Source organism: Protopterus annectens, chromosome 5.part1 (assembly GCF_019279795.1).
Source record: "Protopterus annectens isolate FY-2018-M chromosome 5.part1, PAN1.0, whole genome shotgun sequence".
In the NCBI taxonomy this organism is placed as follows: Eukaryota; Metazoa; Chordata; order Ceratodontiformes; family Protopteridae; genus Protopterus; species Protopterus annectens.
Window position 1 is genome coordinate 750,845,677 of NC_056736.1, and position 23,103 is coordinate 750,868,779.

Sequence of the window (23,103 nt, forward strand, 5' to 3'; positions counted from 1 at the left end):
CCCTGAAATGGAACTGGCAACCATGCTGAGCTCAACAACAATGCTTTATGCAAACACCGGTACAACTACATTGGCTCAGCTGTACTGGTAGGACCAAAACAAGCTCCTCAAGAAAGAGCAGACCTGCCTGGTGGACAACTGCCATTAACAAGCTTTACAATAATAGGATGAAATTGCTGTCTAAGAGTAAGAGGGAGCGAGCCCTCCTAAACTGGAAACACTCCCACCTCACCTTAAACAAGCAAATAAGACTTCTTGTGAAGTCCTCCAAAGCAAACTATGAATCCAAATTAGCTTCCTCAACTAAAGACAACCATAAGGCATTCTTTACTTACATCCATAACCTAAAACAAAAGGCCCAGATTTGTGCCGAACTAGTAGTTAATGATACCACATATACCAAGCCTGTGGACATAGCTAACCTGTTGGCTGATAGGTTCTCGAAAACTTCAATCCCCTATCCCCGCCACATATGCCCCTGTGACATCCCTACCAATTGTCTTCTACCTTGTATCTCTAAACAGCAGGTCATAAACACCCTCTCTAAGGCCAAAAACACAATCTAATGGGACCTGATAACATCCTAGGCTGCATCCTACATGGGCTCCAACAAGAATTAGCAACACCACTGGGTACTCTTTTCATGGTCTAAATACTGGCTTCATCTCAGCTGAATGGAAAAAGGCCACCATTATTCTCCTGCACAAAGGTGGTGCTTCCACTGACCCTGGAAACGACAGACCTATCAGCCTGACAAGCCTTATCTGCAAGGCCATGGGGCAAATCATCATGGACCTTATCAACAAAGATATAGGTAATCTCCAAACACTTGACCCTACTCAGTTTGAATTTGTGAAAGGGAGATCATGCCAGTTAAATATGGTGAACTTATTCAAGAGAGTCACCAAGGCCCTGGATGAGGGAAAATACAGCCTACCAGACTTAGCCAAGGCGTTTGACACTATCCCTCACTCATGCATCATTAACAAACTCACCCAGATAGGTATCAACACGTATATTGTTAGATGGGTCACTAACTGGCTCATTGATAAAACTCATCTTCCAAAATAGGGGAATCCACCTCCAACAGCAGACCTGTAACCAGTGGTGCTCCACAGGGATCAGTCTTGAGGCATCTACTGTTTGGAATCTATTTCGCCAAAGTGCAAGCAAGAAAGTACAGTTGTGTACACTTAGCATAAATGTAGATGTTTGAGTGTATTCACTGTCGGCAGTATACATAAAGTACAGTTGTGTACACTTAGCATAAATGTAGATGTTCGAATTTATTCACTGTCGCAGTATACATAAAGTACAGTTGTGTACACGTACCATAAATGTAGATGTTCGAATGTATTCACTGTCGCAGTGTACATAAAGTACAGTTGTGTACACGTACCATAAATGTAGATGTTCGAATGTATTCACTGTTGCAGTATACATAAAGTACAGTTGTGTACACGTACCATAAATGTAGATGTTCAAATGTATTCACCGTTGCAGTATACATAAAGTACAGTTCTGTACACTTAGCATAAATGTAGACGTTCGAGTGCATTCACTGTCACAGTATACATAAAGTACAGTTGTGTACACTTAGCATAAATGTAGATGTTGAGTGTATTCACTGTCACAGTATACATAACGTACAGTTGTGTACACTTAGCATAAATGTAGATGTTTGAGTGTATTCACTGTCACAGTATACATAAAATACAGTTGTGTACACTTACCATAAATGTAGATGTTCGAGTGTATTCACTGTTGCAGTCATCACATTTGGGTTATCCCTGCCTGGATTGCCCTCAGTCAGCCAGAATAGAAGAGTCTTCGGTTTGGACATTGGTTGTAAAATCTGGCTCTCATGGGTGTAGGAGAAGACAGCAGATGCCATTACATCAGTTTTTCTTGCCCCAACCTGTCAGGAGCCTCCAGAAGGAGGTAAGAAGTAGTGAATATATACAAAGAGTAAGCCTCTTCCTGGGAAAGTAGAGTAAAACAACCAAGGTTCAGGCCAGAGAAAAGGGGGATGGAGGGTGGGTAACTAGAACTGTAACAGTGAATACATTCGAACATCTACATTTATGGTAAGTGTACACAACTGCACTATATTCTTCTTGTTTCACTGTTGCAGTCATTACATTTGGGTAGATTCCCAAAGCTGAGGTAAAGGGTGGCGGTAGTGAATGAAACTAAGGACTGGTTAACATGCCCTGAAGGACTGCAGTGGCAAAGCCTGCCCTGGATTTAGAGAAGAGGAGCAGGTGCTAACGCTTTGTGAAGGTATGCACAAATGTCCAGGTGTAGCCTCTAAAATGTCTCTAGTAAGGATTCCTCTAAGGAAGGCTGCAGAAGTAGCTGCTGCTCTTGTGGAATGAGTTCTGATCCCTTCATGAGGAGCTTTACCATGGTGAGTATAGCAGAAATGAATGCAATGAGCTATCCATTTGGAGATTTTTTTTAGAAATGGCTTTGCCCTCTGCCCCAGAGGCAAAGCTGACAAGGAGCTGGTCAGACTTTCTTAGTCCTGTCCAGGTAAAATCTAAGTTGCCTATGCACGTCTAGGGAGTGCAGGATTCTCTCCCCTTGTTTTGAGGCTGTGAGAAGAAGGTGGGTAAGTGGATGGACTGGTTAAGGGCCACACTGGATACCACCTTGGGCATAAAGTAGGGGTTTGTTCTTAGAGTGACCCTATCAGCGTGGAAAATGAGGAAAGGCTCCACAGCCGTAAGAGCTTGCAACTCGAATACTCTCCAGGCTGAAGTGATAGCCAGGAGGAAGGCAGTTTTCCATGATAGGAACTTAAGATCAGCTGATCCAGCTGGCTAAAAAGGAGGCAGGGTGAGTATTTCCAGGACAAAATTCAGGTCCCATGCAGGAGTAGGCGCTCTTCTGGGGGGCTTCAGATTACTAGCTCCCCTAAGGAATTGTTTGATGAGAGGGTGAGAGAAGATAGGCTGCTCTGTGTGGCAATCAGCAGAAATGGCTGAGGCATGCACGTTAATGGAGGAGAAGGAAAGGCCATCATGGAATAACTTGGCCAGGTAATCCAAGATGAGGGGCAGGGAGGGCTGTGCTATGTTTGCTCCCTTAGCCTGAATCCAGGTGCAGAATAATTTCTATTTACTTGCATAAGATTTTCTAGTACTAGGGCACCTGGCCCCTCTGAGACCTTCCAGGACCTGAGGGCTGAGGGGTACAGGCTGCTGAAAATTTAGGGCATCAGCCATGCTGCCAAATTTAGGGTCTGCACTATGGATGCAGGAATTTTCCCCTCCTCCTGAGTCAAAAGGGTTGGAAATTGCGGAAGATGCCAAGGAGGATACTGGGCCAGGTTGCAAAGTATGGGATACCAATGCTGCCTGGGCCAGTCTGGAGCTATGATTATGGCTTTTGGCTTCTCTGTCCTGATCTTGATCAGTACTTTTGGTAGCAAGGGCAGGGGAGCAAAGGCATACACTGAGAGCTGGGACCAGGGGAAAGACAGGGCATCCACTCTCCAAGCCTGCTGTGATGCTCCCTGGTGCAAAAGGTGCTGAGTTGAAGTTTTTTGGGAGAGGCAAACAGATCCACCTGTGGGGTTCCCCACTCTTGTGTCTTAAGAGAGAAGGTGTTCTTGTTTAGCTGCCACTCATGGGGGTCCAGAACCTGTCTGCTCAACTGATCTGCCAAGGTGTTGAGTGCACTGGGGAGGTACTGAGCAATGAGGTGCAAGCCCATAGATGCTGTTGTTAACCACAGATTCATGGTTAATCTGCACAGGGTGTAAGAGTGTGCTCCCCCCTGCTTGTTGATGTACCACATGACTGTGGTTTTGTCTGTCTTGATGAGCAAGGTCCCTGGATGCAGGGTGTGTTTGAAGGCTGACAAAGCTAACTCTACTGCCAGCATCTCTTTTAGGTTGATGTGCAGTGATAGCTGCTGGGGTTTCCATACCCCATGTACACACTTGCATTCCAGGTGAGCTCCCCAGGCGTATTCTGAAGCATCTCTGATGAGGGTCCAATCCGGTGCTGGTGGAAGGAAGGGAAGCCCCTCACTGAGGGAGCAAGCTGTGGCTCACCATAGAAACTCTTTTTTGATGGAGGGGATGAGGGGCAACAATTTCTCCAGATCCTGTATGTGTTGACACCAAAGGCTTAACAAGTGCCATTGAAGTTTCCTTATATGCAGTCTAGCATATGGAATGAGTAGGATGCAAGAGGTCATGTACCCCAGGGCCTGCAGGATTTTTCTTGTAGTGAGCAGGAGTTTTGTGGCTAGAAGCTTGAAATAAGTTGGTAAATCCCTTTGTTTTTCTGGGGTGAGGAATGCCATCTGGGTGGCTGTATCCAGACTCGCACCCAGGAAAATGATCCTCTTGGTGGGTACAGGTTTTGACTTTTTTTCATTGATGGTATACCCTAGGGAAGTTAAGAGACCTTTTACGAAGGACAGACCTTTAAAAGTTTTTCTTGAGAGTCTGCCTGAATAAGACAGTCGTCTAAGTAAGGGTAAATGAGAATATTTCTCTGCGTGCAGTAAGCAATGGCTGGAGCCAGGCATTTTGTGAATACTCTGGGAGCAGTAGACAAACCAAAGGGAAGAGAGGAGAACTGAAAGTGCTGTGAGCCTGCCCTGAAGTGCAGAAACTTTCTGCAGGCCTCCCTGATAGGAATATGAAGGTAGGCTTCTTTGAGGTCAAGGGTGATGAGCTAAGCATCATTGGACAACATGGGCAGCAGCTGCTGCAGGGTGAGCAATTTGAATTTTGGAATCACCAGAAACTTGTTGAGGGTAGATAAATCCAGAATGGGGCACCAGGTCCCTTCTTTTCTGGGAAGTAGGAACCGTGTCCCTCCTGTTCTTGGGGGACCCTCTCTACTGCTCTCATGGCCACCAGGCCATGAATTTGCTGCAAAGCCTCTGCCCGTTGGTTTGGTGGCAGGTCTGGTTTTCCCTGAAGTGGGGGAAGAGTGTGGAATGAGAATTTGTACCCCTGTGAAATAATCTTTAGGACCCATCGGTTGTGTGTGATGGCTGCCCATGTGCTTAGGAAGTAAGAAAGCCTTCCACCAAGGGGTTGTGTGGGGAAGGATGGGGGTGCTATTGAGTCAGTGAGAGTTTTTTCCAAAGGAGGCAGGCTTAGTACTCCACTGCTTTTGTGAGGTGGAAGTCCATTACTTAGGTTTCTGAGTGGATTGGGCCTGAGGCCTAGAAGGCCTATAACCTCGAGACCTAGACTGACCTTGTTTGCTGGGTGCAGGAAAGGTCCAGTGCTGTGTAGGAAATGCCTGATGAACCTAGGAAGCTGCACTTGTAGGAAGACTTTAACAGTTTGCATTGATTTAGCTTTTTTTCCATCCTTTTAAGCATCTCTTCTGCCTTGTTATCAAACAAATGTTCTTTGTGCAAGGGTGCATCAAGTAGTTTAGATTTAACATGATCTGGCAGTAGTTGTTCCCTTAGCCAAGCATGTCACCTGATAACAGACCCTGTGGCTGTAGCCCTGCTGGAAGCCCCTAAGGCATCAAAACCACAGTGTAAATGTTTTGTCACTTGACAAGCAGAATGCATTAACTGCTGTAATTCTTTAGTTTCTGCTGAAGAAGGAGAGGGAACAATCTTAGATTTGATGAGATTCAAAATGTGCTGTTGATACTAAAGCATGCGGAACTGATAATTTAGTGCCCTGACAGCCAATGTGGTAGAGGTATAAACTTTTTTGCCCCATCTGTCTAGAGCTCTAGATTCCCTGTTACCCGGAGTAGGATTTTTTGCAACACTGGCTTTAACCCCTTTGGGGCCCTGTGTAATGACCTCTGGATCAGCAGGAGGATTTCCGAAAATAAATTTATGAGAGTCAGGGACTCTGTAGTATCTGTCAGGCTTTCTGGGCGCAGGTGGGATGGTGTCAGGGCTAAGACTGCTTTCCTGGAAAACATCATCCACCACTTCTAGAACAGGAGGAATAGCCAAAGGCTGGTGCTGAGGGAGGTCCAAGAATTCCCTAAGTCTCTTTTTAGTTTGAGGGTAATCCTGACTTTTCCATTTGAAATGCTCCCTGAGAGCTTGAAGGGTCTCTCCAAAAGAGTTGTCCTCAGGCAGAGAGGCTGAAGGAATGAATTCCTCTGCATCAGAATCTTCAAATGCAGAAAGGGGCTGAATGTCAACAGGTTCCATAGATTCCTCTAAATGCTCAGAGTAAGAATCAGATAAAGGGTCTTGAGATGTCTTTTCCTTTTAGAAGGCATGACCTGAGATCCCAGAATAAGTTTAATGAGATCCTCTGCCATTCTAAGCATTTGCAGTTGCTGTAATGGTTCAGGTGGAAGCGTCAGACTAGTGTAAGTTTTTTTTGGCGTGGTTTTGCAAATAGGCCTAACGGTCATCAGAGGTTTACCAGCAGTTGTAGTCAGAAACAGAGACTGGCCTGTATTCGGTCGCACAAAGACCTTCCTCAGAAGCCGGTGCCTGCTCAGTGGCTCCGGACCCATCCGAGGGTGAGACGACCACAGGATCAGTCGATGCAAGTTTTTGCAGCATATCAGACTCCGAAAGGGTCTAAGCAGAGGCCTGTGATTGAGTAACGGCGGGCGTCAGGGGCTGCGAAAGTACCTCACCGAGCTCCAGCGGTCCGATGACTAACTTAACAAAAGCATCATTGAAAGGCATAGTCATGTGTGGTCTATCTCAGTCTTTATCCTTACGTTTTTTTCGGAAGATCGGTTGTCGGATAACTAACGGAAGCCATATCCAAAACAGAGGACAGAAGTCGGAAATGTCTAGTTACAATATGAGCCCAGAGTTGGATAGTACGTGGGTTAAACAAGGCACAAAAATGGCAATTTGGGACGTCGTGTTCAAGGCCTAGGCAAGTGATACAGTAGGAATGAAAATCTTGGTGTGGTATCAGCTTTCCACATCTCTGACATTGGTTAAAGCAAGAAAAAAGGATCCCCAACGGGTACTTAGCTTTTGAAGACTTCACTTCGGAATCAAAAATCAGTTAACGGCCAACTGGCACTCATGCAGACTGCATATGCTTTGGCTCTACAGCAAGAAAGACTGATGTAATGTCATCGGCAGTCTTCACATATACCCCTGATGCCCTGACATCAGAGAGCTAACTTTTACAACCGACGCCCAAACTGAAGACTCTGGTATTCTGGCCGACTGAGGGCTATCCAGGCAGGGATAACACAAATGTAATGACTAACAGTGAAACACGAAGAATGTCTAAAGGTCTTTGGCTGACAAAGTTTGCTGATGACTGCAAACTGGGAGAGGTCATAGAATCTCCAAATGACATCGACATCCTACAAGAGGGTCTTACACAAATGATAGGTGCCACAATCATGGCCTTAAACTCAAAGCAAAAAAAGTATTATCATCCCTTTTTGTAAGGGAGATGTTCCTGCTAACTACCACACCAATAGCAACAGCCTAAGTACACACTCAGTGGTGAGAGAGCTGGGCACACAGATCGACAGCAGCCTTACCTTTGACCACCACATCTCCACAATGGTAAGAAAGGCATTCTATATTGCTCATCTCATAAGTGTATTGCCTCCAGAAAAAAAGAAGTTATAACTTCCCTGTACTCTTCCCTCATCAGGCCAATAACTGAGTATAATGCCCCTTTTGGTATGTACCTTTCCAGACACCTGCAGCAACTGGAGAGACCATATAGGATCTTCACAAGGAAAATTCAAGGTCTGCAGCATTTTTCTATGTGGATTGCCTGAAATCACTGCCACTTTATTCTGTTTCATACAGACTACTCAGAGGTGATCTCTGCCTTGCATACAAGACAATCTCTGAACCTGCTTAACTGGAAATGCTGCATCTCCGTCAGTCAAATGGTACATGGGTTATTCGCTCTAAAGACCTTAACCTGGTATGTGACATTAAAAAAAGCTGCTGGAGGGACAGATGTATCTCCCAGAATTTACCAGACTCCCACTTCATGTCAAACAGAGCACCTCATTGGCCTTCTTCAAACGCAATCTAGACGACTGGATGCATAACCGCAAATTCACCCAGGGGTTCCCCCTGTGTCCTTCCTGGACAGGGCAGTAACTGCTGATCATAGAAATAAGAGTAGAACTTGGCTAGAGTTGTAAGGGCCCTATGGCCATTAGCCTAGTAACTTCCTATGATCCTATGATCTTATAATAAACAAAGTGAACTAAAAAACAAGAAAGCATACCTGTTATAGCCAAACTAGAGAATGGATGGATTTCTACCTGCGTAGCTAGCAATCTAATTTCAGGAATGTGCATACTTCTTCAGCTTTCCAGCTAAGGTAAGGAATAACTAAATATTTGAAATAAATTCTGGGGTGTGTAAGGACAGTTTACTGAGCGGCTGGGTCTACTAAAATGTACACACTGCCTTGTAATGCCTGCAAGATAACAGGAAACTGGCATCACCGCAGGCAGCAGAAATGGCCTGCTGTTCTTTTAACAGTAGATCCTCATGGGTGTTCATATCACCATCATCAGAATAAGGTATGAAGAACCACCTAAAAAAGTGTGCTGTCAGTAGTCTAGAACCCTAAACACAATGGGACATCTGGCAGAAGGTCACAGTTATCAAAATTAAGACAAAAGCACTGAGGTGTGGGACATTGTCAGACAAAAGCAAAAAAAAAAAAATCACAAAATAAATACAAAAAATCCTACCTGATTTCGCTGACACGTCAGTTTTCAGTAGTTTGTGGTCCAAGCAGATCTTCAGATCTGGCAATAAAGAAAACAATTTCAAACTACAGATTTCATTGCATTTCAGATTGCCCAATTGTCCTGTGAAGAAACAGGTTGCACTGAAAATATTAACTTGTACAGCACTTGTACATAACATCACACACACATAAGGTTAAGCCCCGAGATAAAAATGCCACCTCTGACATAGGTTGTGCTGTAATTTTCAATTATTAGTTCCTCTTTTTCTTCCATTGCTAATGCACCTCACACTCTAGCCTAAGTACCTTCTGCTCTTTCACATAGGAAAGTTTCTTAACTAAAACATTAGGCTTCTCAGAGCGACACTAGATGACAGAACAGGAGGAATCCTTATAGAGAGTAAACGATTTTGGACCAAGTTCAGTCGTCCCTCTATCTGCACAGGAAACAGTTACAGCTCAACTCCAGAATAAGCCCACAGTTGTCACAGACTCATATACTCTATACTAATGGCCCACAGACGTCTGCAGTCTTAGACAAAAAAAACTCTTAACCATATGACTGTAATAAAAGGCAGTAAGTAAAGCTGGCCATACACCAGTGTGCTCATGCAATGCAATTTTAATTAGTTCATTTCTGGTCTTCTTCCTTGAGAGGGGCACTGTAGTCAGATTGTTGTATTTTAGGAATGTCACGAGGTACAACCAAACATTTACTACATAATTATGAGGCTATAGCAATGTAATTATTTTCCTACAGCAAGTATTTACAATTGCTAAACGGCAGCGCTATAAATCATTCCTTGCTAACATGACAAGTGTAGTTAGTAAAAGACATTAAAGACTGCGTTCTTAAGCTCAGTGCACTTTCATTTACAATGACTAAAAGGCAAACAAAAACAAAACGTAACTTCTCTGCAGGAAAACAGACTGTCTTGCATTCCAACAAACAAATACTTCCAACAAAATCTTTTGTCTCTGTTGAGGTACAAGTACTTCCTCACTTGGATCTTTAGGTAACCGTCTTCATCCTTCTAAGTCACATTTCATTCAGCAAATCCTTCAGCTGGCAAACACCAAGTATCTTGACTTAGTAAAATTCTCTCTCTGCAATGAGAGGTAACTGTCTCTGGTCTGCTGGCTTACAGCCTTCTCTTTCAATATCATTAAAGAAGGTGACTCCAATTAGTTTCTGCTGTTATGTGCTCCGTCTTAATGTCTGATTGACCCCCCCCCCCCCATTCAATCAACTTGCTTGCTTGCTAAATTAATTACCTAATTATTTTGAGACCATATTTCCCTGGCTGGGGAATAATATTTGATGGTGCTCTGCAGTGCTGGACGGTTTTCTGGTTCATATTTTGGGTTACAGGTAACAAGTAGTTGTCATATAAGATGGTATGGAAGCTCTAGACTATGCAGTGATGACATTTCACAGGTAAATTGGTACAACTCTAGCACTTTTGTTCCAACAGCTTAAGTCACACTTTCTAGTGCATGCACATCAAGTCACATAGTAAGTGAGATAAGTAAACATTAGTTGTACATAAAACCATACTTTACAACATGTTATACAAGTTACAAAACAATTCCATTTGAACGGCTTTTTAATTGTTCTTCCATATTAGGATACTTTAGAATCCCTGGCAGAAGAGGAGTTAATAGCAGGTTCAACAATCACATCAGGTTAAGTGTCATATTCTGCTGTTTCAGTTACATTCACTGGTTCATAAAATGTAGTGACTGGGACAATGGCTTACGTAGGGCAACTACACATATTACAAGAGTCTTTTTAGCTGGTATGTGAGTTAATTCTTGGTTATAACTGTCACATATTTATATTATTACCTCTGGGACCTTAGTTGTCTCAGTTCAGAATAGTCCTGTACATAAGATACTTAAAGTTATGCCTCAGTCTTAGGCCTTCTCTGTTTTTTTTTTTACAATTTAGGACCTCTTTCCATTAACTTGAGATTCCAGGACAAATGTTTGCTGCTCTGTTTGCTGATATGGTACTGGATTCTGTGAGTCTCTCCAAACTTCATAACAAATAGTGTTTTAGCTGATCTGTCAGAGTACAGTATTTGCTTTTGCCAAGTTTTCTGGCAGTATGATTTTATGTTTTGGCAGTTTCTGTGGCTGAAGTAACATTTATTTTTATTTTATTTTCCATTTGTTTAGTGGGTTAGTCCAACTGGACACAAGGTGACCGTTTTTAGCGGAGGCCCAGGGAGGAAAGCTCCAAACACATAGTAAAAAATAATAAAAATAATAAAAAAATTATATAACCATAGCTATTTTGTACAAAGGGCATAGAACATATAAAAGGAGAGTTTTACAATTGATGCAGCATACAGTGGTTAGAATATTGAGAAACAATTAAACAAGATATTATACAACAAATACAGAATTGCTTGAACATAAATTCAAAAAGAAGTTTCCATAGACAAACAGGGTCATAAACTAGAAATCATAACTATAAAGATGGCCTAAACACCTGGTTCACAGTACTATGCATTAAGTGAAACTGCACAGTACACCTGTGCTCTACGGATGTTGAAAGTCAGGAACAGGTGAAATTAGTCTGGTTCTGTACAGGAACATATCCAAGTTTTGAATAGGAGACCTTTTAGTAGGGATTTGAAAGTATGTTTACTGTTTAGACATCTAATGTCAGGGGGTAGAGAGTTCCAAGATTTAGCAACTGTATTGGAATAAACAGATTGGCCTGAGCTATGTAAGCAATTGGTAACGGTCAGTAGGGTAGTATTGGAAGATCTTAGGTGACATGCAGTATTGTGGAAGGTGAGCAGACCAGACTGGGCAGGTCTTTTATTTGGTTGGTATAGCAGTTGATGGGTCAGGAGAAGTTGATGGTATTTTAGCAGTTTAGGGAGTTCTAACCATCCTAGTTGTCTTAGGGAGAGGCAGTGATGAGAACGAAACTTAGCACTGGTTGCATATTTTGAGATTTTATTGTAGCAGGTAGATAGTTTCAGAAGGTCAGGTTTGTTTAGGTTAGTTAGAACTGGGGAAGCGTATAGTAAGGTGAACAGTAGATGGGTACAAGAGACAGTGATTTAGGATTCCTGTGTTAGGAAGCTCTTGCAGTGGTAGAGTGAACCTAGTTTTTTATGAACTTTGGCAATTGTTAGTGCTATATGCTTGTTGAATTTTAGGTTTTGGTCAATAGTTATACCTAGTAGCTTGGCTTGGGTTACTGGTATCATAAGGGTATTGTTGGAGGATGTTATTGAGAATGGCGAGGTAGGGGTGAAAGTTTTGGATGGGTGGAAGATCATAAGATGGGTTTAGTATGAGTTGGGAGGAATTTAGCCATTTTTCTATAGTAGTGAAGGCTTCCTGGGTTCCATCTTGCAGTAATTGTAGAGATGGGGCTAAGCAAATAAGGGTGTTGTCATCAGCATACTGTACTATATTAGTTTGTTGGGTAGCCAAGGGGAGGTTATTGGTAAAGATGGAAAATAGTAAGGGACCAAGAATGGATCCTTGTGGAACACCTTGTCCCACTGGGAGGAGAGGGGAGAGAGGGATATGCCATTTAACAGCTTGTTGCCGGAGGGACAGATCATTTTTAAACCACAGTAGACAGGAGTTATCCAGAATGAGCTCAGAGAGAGTCAATAGTAATCTGCAGTGGGATACTGTGTCAAATACAGATACTAAGTTACTGAGATTTCTTTGTTGGTTGACGTGGTCAGTAAAGGATATAAGGGCAGAGGTGGTACTATGGTTTGGCCGAAATCCATGTTGGGAATTTTTAGCAGGTTATGTTGAAGAAGATGATTCAGTAGTTGGGTCTGTACACATTTTATAGGTTCATACTAGGCTATCTGCCCTAGAGCATTTATAAGCCTAGCTAGAGTGTGTTTGGCTTTTGCCACCCATTTTAAATGAATTTTGCTATGCCCTTTTTCGAGGTTAGTATACTGTGCCTCTGTCTAACAGTGACACAGAAGTGATACCCAGGGTAAACCTACAATCTCCCATCCACTCATCAAGATTCCTCTTGAAGAGAGTCAATGAGGGACTCTGCCTAACCTGGACTGGGATTTTATTCCAGAGTGAAGGGAGCCTCTGGGTTATGAATCTGTCCCTCCAGCATGTCCTATTTATTTCAGTGCTGAGGTTCAAGTCTCTCGAGCACGTAGCTCGATGGGATTTGGATTTTCTGAGGTGCAGCATGTGGAGTTTCTTTAACCGGGCAGCATATGGCATCTGTTTGAGCCCTTAGATCCTCTTGGTGAGGTACTTTTGGGGTCTTTCCAGTTGCTGCAGGTGTCTGGTAAGGTACATCCCAAAAGGGGTATTGTACTCAATTATGGGCCTGATGAGGGATGAGTAAAGAGGCACGATGACCTCCCCTGATCTAGATGCAAATCTCTTCATGATTAGGTGGGCTATATAAAATGTTTTTCTAACCACTTTGGCCACGTGGTGGTCAAATGAGAGATTGCTATCAACTTGGGTCCCCAGGTCCCTAATTACTTCTTCTGTACTTACTGGATTACCCCCTATGTGGTAATTTGTGAGCACTTTGTTTTTGCCAAAGGAGATGACTATACACTTTTTGGCGTTTAGCTTGAGGCCATGGCTCTGGCACCAGTTGTCTGTTTCTATGAGGCCCTTTTGGAAGATGCTTGTGTCGGCTGGAGAGTTGATTATGGCGCCCAGTTTGCAGTCATCTGCGAACTTGGTCAGCCACAGTCCTTCCGTGTTGGCCTGTACCTCCAAGAAATATATACCGAACAAGAGAGGTCCCAGGACTGAGCCTTAAGGGATGCCACTTGTAACTGGTTTGGAGTCTGACATGGCTCCAGCAATTCTAACCATGTGGGCTCTGTCCTTGAGCCAGTTTGAAACCCATCTAGTGACATAGGGGTTTATATTTAAGCTGGTGAGCTTATCTATAATGCCCGAGTGGGGTATTGTATCGAAGGCTTTTGCGAGGTCCAGGTAGGCTGTGTGGACCACCTTCCACTCGTCAATGGCCTTGGTGACTGTTTCAAAGAAATCAACCAGGTTTAAGAGGCAGGATCTGCCCTTCACAAAGCCGAACTGGGTAGGATCCAGTGTCTGTAGGTCCCCAATATCTTTATTTATGAGGTCCATGATGATCCTTTCCATAGCTTTGCAGACCAAGCTAGTCAGGCTTATGGGGCGATAGTTTCCAGGATCCGCTGAGGCACCACCTTTGTGGAGAGGGACCACTGTTGCTGTACGCCACTCTTTGGGTACATATCCTGTAGTAAGGCTGAGACTGAACAGTAGTTTTATGTTTGGGTTTAGCTCTTCTTGGAGTTCATGTAGGACGCAGCCCGGGACAACGTCTGGTCCCATTGATGCTGTGTTTTTTGCTTTGGAGAGGGCGGCTCTTACCTGAGCATCTGAGATGTCAGGGGGGCAGCACTCTGCTGGGATAGATATTTGCCCTTTTGGTGGGGAGGGGGGGGTGAAGTTTGCACTGAACCTGTCAGCTAGGATGTTGGCAATGTCTGAATATTTTCTAAGATTTTTGATAGGGGAGATAGTATAGCTATGGGGCGATAATTACTAAGTCTGTCGAGGATCCACCTTTGTGTAGGGGATGACGTAAGAAATTAGAGCGGGGACAGTGTGTTCAGCTATGGATTTATTGATGAGTATGGAAATAGAGTAGGTGATGGCAGAGGCAGCAATCCTGAGGTAAAAGAGTTATCCAGCTCTCGATAGCCCTCAGTCAGCCAGAATACCAAAGTATTGGTTTATGATGTCGGCTGGCGTCGGTTGTAAACCTGATGTCAGGATGTCAAGGTATAAAGGAATGCAGCCGACATCATTTCCTCAGTTTTTCTTGCCATAACTGTCAGGAGTCCCCCAAAGAAGGCTAAACCAGGAAAAGAAAATCCCTGGAAATATACCATCCACAAAGAAAAGTCCAGTCTGTGCCTTAGGAAAAAAAGGGGGATGGAGGGGGGGGGGGGACCAGGACTGCAACAATGAATACACTTGAACATCTACATTTATGGTAAGTGTACACAACTGTACTATATTCAGCATGTTTCATTGCTGCAGTCCTTACAAAAAGGATGTATTCTCAAAGCCCAGAAACAAAAAGGGAGGAGGAATACCCAGTATTTAAGTCTTGGTAAGGATGCCCTGCAACACTGCAGTGACAAAGCTAGCCCTGGACTTAGAAAACAAAGATAAATTGTAATGCTTTGTGAAAGTGTGGACAGAAGTCCAAGTAGCTGCTTCCAGGATGTCCTTAGTAGGTACACCTCTTAAGAAAGCTGCTGAGGTAAAAGCTGCTCTAGTGGAATGGGTCCTAATACTCTGTGGAGGAACCTTGCCATGTTGTAAGTAACAAAAGTGAATACAACAAGCAATCCATTTAGAAATAGTCTGTTTGGAAATAGCTTTGCCCTGAGCTCCAGATGCAAAACTGACCAACAATTGATCAGAGTTCCGAAAAAGCTTAGTCCTGTCCAGGTAAAATGTAAGCTGTCTGTGCACATCAAGGGAGTGCAGTTGTCTTTCCCTTCTATTCTGGGGATTTGGAAAGAAGGTAGGCAGGTGGATAGATTGTTTAAGAGACAAACTGGAAACCACCTTAGGCAAAAAGGAAGGACTGGTTCGAAGTGAAACCCTATCTGCATGGAAGATGATAAAAGGCTCTACTGCCATAAGGGCCTGCAGCTCAGAAACTCTTCTAGCTGAAGTAATGGCCAAAAGAAAAACAGTTTTCCAAGAGAGAAACTTCAAATCTGCTGTAGCAGCTGGTTCAAAAAGCAGGCAGAGTAGTTTCTCAAGCACAAAATTCAGATCCCAAGCAGGAGTAGGTGTCCTTCTAGGAGGTTTCATATTGCTAGCTTCCCTGAGGAACTGTTTCATTAAGGGATGAGAGAAGATGGGTTGGTCAAAGGAACAATAAGCAGAAATTGCTGAAGCATGAATCTCAATTGAAGAAAAAGAAAAGCCACTATTTAGCAAGCCTGTCAGGTAATCAAGAATAAGGGCAAAGTTTTGTGAAAAGAGTCCTCCCCTCTAGCCTGCATCCAAATGCAGAATCTTTCCATTTGCCAGCATAAGACTTCCTAGTGCTAGGTCTCCTGGCCTCATAAGGAACTGCAACCACCTGCTGGGACAGATTTATACTATGAGCCTGGTCGCCAAATGCAGAATCTAAAGATGAGGAAGCAGAGACTTACCCTCTTCCTGAACCAATAGCTCCGGTATCAGGGGAAGATGCCAAAGCTGAGCTTAGGAAAGGCTGCGAAGGAGGGGATACCAATGTTGTCTGGGCCAGTCTGGAGCAATGGCCCTTGGCTTTTTGTCCTTTTTTTCAACAGTGCCCCAGGAAGAAGAGGCAGAGGAGGGAAGGCATAAACTAAGAGCTGTGTCCATGGGAAGGACAGAGCATCCACTCTCCAGGCTTTGTCATGATGTTCCCTGGTGCAAAAAATTGGCAGAAGGTGGTTGGTTGGAGATGAGAAGAGATCCACTTGAGGAGTGCCCCAATGTTGAATGATGCTGTAGAAGATGGTCTTGTTCAGTTGCCACTAGTGAGGATCCAGGACTTGTCTGTTCAACTGATCTGCCAAAATGTTGAGCCTTCCTGGAAGAAATTGAGCTATCAGATGTAGGCCCATGGAATTTGCTATGGACCATAGAACCATGCTCTGCCTGCACAGGGAGTAAGAATGAGTCCCTCCCTCTTGTTGATGTACCACATAACTATGGTGTTGTCTGTCCTGACTAGCAGATCATCTTTGAAAGGCCTGCTGGACCACTATCAAAGGCTTTTGAGGTACCATTGTATTGTCCTCATATGCAGTCTCGCATATGGAATCATCAGAATACACGAAGGCATGAACTCCAGGGCTTGCAGGAATTGCCTTGCAGAGAGCTGGATCATGGTTGACAAATCCATGAAGTAAGCCGAAAGAGCTATTTGCTTCTCTTAAGGGAGGAATACCATCTGGGCGGCTGTGTTCAGACTCGCTCCCAGGAATACCATCTCCCTGGTAGGTACCAATTTTGACTTCTTTTCGTTGAGTGTAGCCCAAAGAGGTGAGAAGATTCTTTACAAATTCCAAATCCTTTAAAAGTTGCTCCAGAGAGTTTGCTTGAATGAGACAATCGTCCAAGTAAGGGTAAATTTGAATGTTTCTCATATTATAATAACTCTATGCTCCCTATTAAAAGTTTATATAGCAAAAAAACTGGTTAGACAGATAAAGACTAACCTGGTCAGAATACAAAAGCATGGTGAAAAAACGCATATTAGCCAAGAAGCTCCATACAAAAAGTCAGAAAAATCAAACCTACTATCAAAGGTAGTGCAAAGCATTAACTGGCATCTTCTCATAAATAATATGTTAAATACTATATACATAAGAATAGTAAACACGCCATTTTGATTAGCAACCACAATAATTAAGGTGACATATTTGTATATATGTATATAAGGTTTAGTAGAGTAGACTGTTATCATAATATAGGTTGATGTTTTACATATAATATTGCTCACAGTTGTAAATATGGTATAACAGAACTGCCATATGAAAAAACTCTTAGACAAACTTATAACTTAATCATATCTTTGGAATAACACAATGGTATTCTGCATAATTTAAATGTTATTGAGTAAAATGGGAAATAACTATTATTACATGCTTATGGAATGTACTCTATAACATCAACTATACCACATGTATTTGTCTTTTTCTGCTTATATTATGAACAAATACTCAATAAAAAAGAAATTTGATAAAAATGTGAATGTTTCTCTGCCTGCAGAAAGCAATGACTGGAGCCAGGCATTTTGTAAAAACTCTGGGAGCAGCAGATAAGTCAAAGGGCAGTGCAGAGAATTGGAAGTGTCGCTTCGCAGCTTTGAAGCAAAGGAACTGCCTGCGGCTTTCCCGTACTGGGATGTGCAGAAGCTTCTTTGAGATCCAAAGTCACCAGCCAAGCATCCTTCGCCAGCATTGGCAGCAACTGCTGAAGAGTGAGCATTTTGAATCTGGGAAACACCAAAAAGGTGTTCTAAATAGACAGATGTAGAATAGGGCACCAGGTGCCCCCTTTTTTGGGAACAAGGAAAAGTCTTGAGTAAAAGCCCTGGCCTATCTGAGGTGGAGGAACTGGCTCTATTGCTCCCAGGTTTAGTAAAGAAGAAATTTGATTTTCTGCGTCTGCACTTTGATTTGGGGGAATATCCAGGTATCCTTGAGAAACAGGGAAGGTGTGAAAGGAGAACTTGTAACCCTGGGATACAATTTTAAGTACCCATTTTTCATCTGAGATGGTGGGCCAGATGTTTGCAAACATGGCTAACCATACCTGCAAAGAAAACCCAGGGCCAGCAGAGGCAGGCAGAGAAAAGTCTGTCATTGAGAATGCTTGCTTTGGGGAGTTTGCTTAGAACTCACAGATTTGGAAGAGGAAGCATGCCATTGCTTTGCCTTTTGAGAGGAGGAAGACTGTCCCCTTAGAAGACCTGAAAACTCTGGACCTAGAATGTCCCTGTTTATTGGGATCTGGAAAAGTCCAATTCTTAGCAGGAAAATGCCTACAGAAGCGAGGAGGCTGAACTTGCAGGAAATCTTTAACAGTTTGCATAGATTTGGCTTTATCCTCCAGCTTTTTCAACATTTCTTCAGCTTTGTTACCAAAAAGATAGTCCTTGTGCAAAGGTATATCCAGTAATTTAGATTTAACAAGCTCAGAAAGGGGCTGTTTCCCGAGCCAGGCATGCCTACTAATAACAGATCCAGTGACTGCTGCTCTACAAGAAGCCTCCAAATCATCAAAACCACAGTGCAGAGAATGATTAGTGACAAGAGAGGCAGAATTCAACAAATCTTGCATGTCCTTCCTCTCCGCCAAGGAAGAGACAATAGCAATTTTAGCCTTAATAGCCTCCAAAGTATGTTGCTGATACTTAAGCATATGAAAAAGGCCATTTACAGACCTAATAGCAAGGGTGGCAGAGGTATAAACCTTCTTACCCCACCGGTCTAAGGCCCTAGACTCTGTCAGAAGGAACAGGATTTTTAGCAACCGTGGCCTTAACACCTTTCGGGCCTGTGCAATAATCTCTGGATCAGCAGTGGATTCCTGTAAAAGAACTGATGAGAATCAGGAACTCTAATACCGGTCAGGTTTCCTGGGAGCAGGAGGAATGGAGTTAGGAGTCAAAGAATTCTCCATGAACACATCATCAACAACTTCCAACACAGGAGGGATATCCAGAGGCTTATGCTGTGGCAAATTTAAAAATTCCCTAATCCGTTTCTTAGACTGAGGAAAGTCCTGACTTTCCCATTTGAAGTGCTCCCTAAGGATATTCAAGGTATCCCCAAATGAAAAATCTTCAGGTGGAGAGGCAGAAGGAATAGATTATTCTGCATCAGAATCCTCAAACCCAGAAAAACTTGTGAACCTTCCTCCTCATCAACATAAATGCTGGAATCATCAGAATCAGAGGCAGACAAAACTTCAGGGGACAATTCTCTAGCCATCTTAGAAGAGGGAGGCTGACAGCCCCGGATCACAGTCAAGAGATCAGAAGCCATCTTAATCACCTGTGGCTGAGAAAAGTACAGTTGTGTACCCTTACCATAAATGTAGATGTTCGAGTGTATTCACTGTTGCAGTCATTACATTAGGGTTATCCTGCTGGCAGGTTGCCCTCAGTTGGCCTGAATTCCAAAGTCTTGGGTCCTGTGTCAGTTGCTGTCACCTCTTCCCTGACGTCAGGTCGTCAGGGGTATAAAAGATGCAGCCGACGCCATTTTATTCAGTTTTTCTTGCCCCAGATGTCAGGTGCCCCCAAAAGGGTAGGCTAAAATTATGTAAATAAAACATACATGCACCAAAATAAGCTTTACCTTCATCTATAAACAAATACACTACCCAGGTTGTATAGATTAGAGAAGTAAAGATAAGTTGCAGCAAAAATAAGGGGGATGGCAGGGGGGGTAACCTGGACTGCAACAGTGAATACACTCTAACATCTACATTTATGGTAAGTGTACACAACTGTACTATGTTCTTTGTGTTTCACTGTTGCAGTCATTACATTTGGGTTGAGTCCCAAAGCTATGGTTGGGGGGCTGGAGATAAACAGCATTAGGAGCGGCTATGAGGCCCTGCAGAACTGCAGTGGCAAAGCATGCCCTGGATTTAGAGTAAAGAGGCAGATTGTAATGTTTTGTAAAGGTATGCACTGAACTCCAAGTAGCAGCCTATAAAATGTCTTTGGTTGGTACTCCCCTAAGAAAGGCTGCAGAAATGGCTGCAGCTCTGGTTGAATGTGGACTAATGCCCTTAGGCACTGGTTTGCCATGCTGTGAGTAGCAGAATTGAATGAAGTGACCTATCCATTTTGAAATAGTCTGCTTGGAGCTAGCCTTTCCTTGTGATGCTGCGCCATATGCCACTAGTAATTCTTCTGTCTTTCTGAAAACTTTAGTTTTGTCTAAGTAGAATCTAAGTTGTCTGTGTACGTCCAAAGAATGCAGAATTTTCTCCCCTTGTTCTGTGTATTTGGATAAAATGTTGGCAAATGAATTGTTTGGTTAAGGGCTACACTGGATACCACCTTAGGCATAAATGTAGGGTTTGTTCTCAGAGACCCTGTCTGGATAAAAAATGATAAAGGGTTCCACACCCATGAGAGCCTGTAGCTCTAAAACTCATCTTGCAGAAGTTATTGCTAGGAGCAGAGCTGTTTTCCATGATACGGACTTTATATCCGCAGTAGCAGCTGGCTCAATAGGAGGTAAGGTGAGTTTTTCCAAAAAATAATTGAGGTCCCATGCAGGTACTGGCGTTCTCCTTGGAGACCTTCAGTTTTTGGCTCCTCTGAGGTACTGCCTTAATAAAGGATGAGAAAAGAGTGGTGTCTCTGTATTGTAATGAGCCAAAATGGCAGAGGCATGGATTTTAATTGATGAAAAAGATAGGTCTTTGTAAAGCATCTCAGTTAAGTATTGTAAAATCTGAGGAATGTTTGGGACAGCTGTATCTGTTCCTTGAGCTTGGTTCCAAACGCAAAATCTTTTCCATTTCCCAGCATAGGATTTTTTAGTACTAGGCCTTCTGGCTTCTAAAATGACATCCATCACAGCTTTACTGAGAGGTGTGATTTTGTATGGCTACATTATCCGCCATGCTGCCAGGTTTAGGGTCCTGAGTTGGCTGTGCAGAATCTGATTGTTTTGCTCCGACAGTAGATGAGGTATGCGAGGTAAGGTCCAGGCTGGGCATTGGGACAAGTTCCTTAACATCGGATACCAGTACTGGCGTGGCCAGTCTGGGGCAATCAGAATCATTTTTGGTTTCTCCTGCCTAACCTTTAGGAGTACCTTGGGGAGGAGAGGCAGTGGTGGAAAGGCATATACTGATAGGTTTGTCCAGTTGAAAGATAAGGCGTCCACTTTCCAAGCTTGTCTGTGATAAGTCCTTTTGCAGAATTTTTTCAGTTGATTGTTTTGAGGGGAGGCAAATAGATCTATGTCCGGGCGTCCCCATTTCTTTGTTATCATGCTGAAGACTTGTGGATCCAGGTGCCACTCATGTGGATCCATGAGGTTTCTGCTTAGTTCATCTGCCAGATTATTGTCCTTTCCTGGCAGGAATTGTGCCTGCAGATGAACTTGGTAAGTCAATGCTGTGTCCCATAAAGCCATGGCTTGTCTGCACAGGGGATAAGAATGAGTGTCCCCCTGCTTGTTTATGTACCACATGACCATGGTGTTGTCTGTTTTATCAGTAGTTGTCCCGAATGAAGTAGGTCCTTGAAGGCTGTCAGGGCATTTTGAACAGTTAGCATCTCTTTTGACTGATATGTAGATGCTTTTGGTTTGAGGACCAGGTGCCCTGAATGCCTCTTCCTGCCATGTGTGCCCCCCAGGCATAATCTGAAGCACCCGTCGTTAGGCTCTGCCTGGCTGGGGGTAGTGAGAATGGCTGTTCCTTGTTTTGGTGACAAGCCTTTGTCCACCATCGAAATTCCTGTTGCAGGCAGGGAATTGGAGTAATCATTGTTTCCAGACTGTGACAATGCTGTGTCCAGACACTTTTTAGGTACCATTGAATTTTCCTCATATGCAGTCTTGCATATGGAATTAGTAAGATGCAGGATGCCATGAAGCCCAAAGCCTGCAGAATTTTTCTTGCAGATAACTGGGCCTTTGTTGCCATTTCCTTGAAATAGGTAGTCAGTTGTCTTTGTTTGTCTGGAGTGAGCTAAGCCATCTGTATTTAAGCTTGCACCCAGGAATATTATCTCTTGAGAGGGTACTAGTTTTGATTTTTTTTTTTGCTGACTGTGTACCCTAGGCATGTTAAAAGTCTTATCACAAAAGTCAGATGCTGTAGTAGAATGTCCTTGTTCTCTGCTTGTATGAGGCAGTCGTCCAAGTAGGGATATATTTGTATTCCTCTGTCTGCAGTAAGCAATTACTGGTGCCAGGCACTTTGTGAAGACCCTGGGTGCAGTAGATAAGCCAAAGGGTAGTGCAGAGAATTGGTAATGCTTTGAGCCAGCCGTGAATCTGAGGTATCTTCTGCATGACTGTCTGATTGGGACATGCAGGTCTGCCTCTTTTAGGTCTAAAGTCACGAGCCAAGCCTTGCTGCCCAGCATGGGCAGAAGCTGCTGCAAGGTCAACATCTTGAATTTTGGTATATCCAGGAAAGTGTTTAGAATAGATAGGTCCAGTATTGGTCTCCATGCTTTGTCCTTTCTGGGTACCAAGAGCAGTCTTGATTAAAATCCTTGTCCCTGCTCTTGGTGTGGCACTTGGTGAATAGCCCTCATGTCCATGAGAGCTGCGACTTGTTTTTGAGCCTCTGCCCATTGATTTTTTGGCAGGTCTGGCCAACCGTTTGCCCTTGGCAGGGTATGGAAATGAAACTTGTAGCCTTCTGACACTATGTCTAGAACCCATTTGTCCTGGGTTATAATGTGCCAATTTTGAGAAAAAAGTGCTAGTTTTCCCCCTAAGGGTGCTGCCAGAAGATAAGTGCTTGGTGCAGGCAGGGGGAAGTCATTGAGACTGTTTCCTGTATGATTGTGCTTTGTCTTCTCCACCTTTGGAGGTAGAAGCACTCCCACTACTTAGGCCTGTAGGATCCTTGCAGCTGTGATCTGCCTCTAGGGCGTCTGGATCTGCCCCTTTGACGTCTGTCTGAGACTGGAAAGGACCAATTCTTTGTAGGCCAGTGTCTGCTAAATCTAGGTGGCTGTACCTGTAAAAAATCCTTTACCGTTTGCATAGATTTAGCTTTGTCCTCCATTTTCTTTAACACCTCTTCTGCCTTAACACCAAACAAGGTATCATGTTGTAAAGGAGCATCTAATAATTTTGCTTTAACATGGTCAGGCAGAGTTTGTTCCTTTAACCAAGCATGCCTCCTAATGA

The 23,103-nt window shown here is 43.4% G+C and overlaps 1 protein-coding gene across 1 annotated transcript in view; it reads right to left on the reverse strand.

Moving 5' to 3' along the window:
- LOC122803639 (NACHT, LRR and PYD domains-containing protein 1b allele 2-like) overlaps positions 1-23,103 on the reverse strand; it is a 466,610-nt gene that overhangs the window by 390,048 nt on the left and 53,459 nt on the right. The window contains exon 2 of the mRNA XM_044073390.1: positions 8,667-8,723. The gene's annotated coding sequence lies outside the window, so the exon portion shown is untranslated. The remainder of the gene's footprint in view (positions 1-8,666; positions 8,724-23,103) is intronic.